General features: G+C 43.9%; 1 protein-coding gene across 1 annotated transcript in view; it reads left to right on the top strand.

The window, feature by feature from the left end:
• Positions 1–1,939, top strand: part of Grsf1 (G-rich RNA sequence binding factor 1) — a 15,829-nt gene that overhangs the window by 5,837 nt on the left and 8,053 nt on the right. The gene's annotated exons all lie outside the window — the stretch shown is intronic.

The following is a 1,939-nucleotide window of genomic DNA, read 5'->3' as shown; positions in this document are numbered from 1 at the left end:
TTATCCTAGAACTCACTCTGAAGGTCAGGCTAGCCTCAAACTCAGAGTGGCCTGCCTCCGCCTTCTGAGCGCTGGCATTAAAGGATTAAAGGCGTGAGCCACCACCGCCAGCAGTTCCTTTCCATTTTATGTGTTTGTGGTGTATCACTGTGCATGCACATGACGATGTTGGAGGCCAGAAGTTAATATCGTTCGTATCTTCTTCAATTTCTTTCCATCTTACTTATTCGGCTCCACTGAACCTGGGGCTTGATTAGCCAGACTGATGGCCAGCAAGTCCCTGAGATCCATCTGACTCTGCCCTCTTCCCCTCCAGCTCTGAGGTCAAAGATAGGTTACCACATCCAGCTTTTACCTTGATCCTGGGGATCTGAACTCAGCCTCATGCATGTGTAGCAAGCATCTGAGCCTTCTCCTTAGCCCATCCATCCCTCCCCTTTTAAAAATACAGTGATCAGCTTCTTGAGGTCAGTTGTCTTGTTTAGTGTTTCATGTTCTGATCATATTAGAATATAATAAAAATGAGGTAGGAGAGATCTGTGCTTATCTTCATTTTTGGAGGTTAAATTTTACACTTTTTTTAAATCACTGTTTTGCAATGTTCTTTAGAAAAATTTTTCAGATTTACTTACGTTTTGTTCACATGGATTATCTGGGCACTGTATGCATGCCTATTACCCAGGAATGTCAGAAGAGGGTGTCAGATCCCCTGGAACTGGAGTTAGGATGGTTGTGAGCCACCATTTGGGTGCTGGGAATTGAGCCAGGGTTCTCTGCAAGAATAAGTGCTCTTGCCGGGCGGTGGTGGCGCAAGCCTTTAATCCCAGCACTCGGGAGGCAGAGGCAGGTGGATCTCTGAGTTCGAGACCAGCCTGGTCTACAAGAGCTAGTTCCAGGACAGGCTCCAAAACCACAGAGAAACCCTGTCTCAAAAAAAGCAAAAAAAAAAAAGAATAAGTGCTCTTAACTGCTGAGCCAACTCCAGGCTGTTTTGTTGCCTTTTACTTAGCTCCTTTTAAAATTAAAAGGAGAAGAAGCTTTTCAAAGCTTGTGTATTTCAGGATCCTCTTGAACTGATCAGAGTTCTTCGGTTCTTCTGGAGGGTACAAGGACTTTTTTTTTTTTAAGCGATTGATTTATTTTTGTTTATCTGTGACTGGTTTGTGTGTGTGCATATATGTGTACCACATACAATGCCTCTTGTTGGATCTGGTGGAACTAGGGTTAGTGATGGTGTGCGTCACCATATGGATGATGGGGATTGAACCTGGCTCCTCGGAAAGAGCAAGTGCTCTTACCTATTGGCACATGGTCTTTCCTGTAGCCTAGACTAGCCTGAAATTTACAAAATGGACCAGACTGGCTCCGACTTGCCACATTGAACCTCTGCCTCCTGAATATTAATGTGTGTGTCACCGCTTCTGTTATTCAAAGAAGTGGTGTTCATTTGGTCTTCTTAGCTGTCCTTCCTGTGGCTTAAGGACGGAACCTAGGGCTTTGTGTATGCTAAGTGAGGTGCTTTATCAGTGAACAGTGCTCATTTATTTACCCTGGAACCCAGGGGGCCTTAAATTTGCATTCACTTAAAACTTCTCTATTTATGTGCGTGTATACATATGAGTACACACGTGTGCCAAAGCTTGTCTTTGGAGTCACAGGACAACTTGGACATCATTCTATCGCATGTGTTTTTGAGATCAAAATCACATCGTCAGGCTTGGTAGCAGCGCCATTGCCCACTGAGCTATCTCGCTGGCTCCCCAGCTTGATTTGTATCCTATGCTGCCCTGAAACTTTGATCTTCCTGTTTCCACCCCTAATTCTGGGATTAAAGGTGTGTACCACTGTGTCTGATGGTATTAGGATAATTCTTGAATTTCTCATTAGCTGCTTGGTGAAGTTCTGGAGAATTTCTTTATAGCTTTTAGTGTTTTATATA

This window comes from Microtus ochrogaster, linkage group LG1 (genome assembly GCF_000317375.1).
Source record: "Microtus ochrogaster isolate Prairie Vole_2 linkage group LG1, MicOch1.0, whole genome shotgun sequence".
Classification (NCBI taxonomy): Eukaryota; Metazoa; Chordata; class Mammalia; order Rodentia; family Cricetidae; genus Microtus; species Microtus ochrogaster.
The sequence above is the reverse complement of the archived record's forward strand: the minus strand, read 5'-3'. Positions and strand labels throughout refer to the sequence as shown.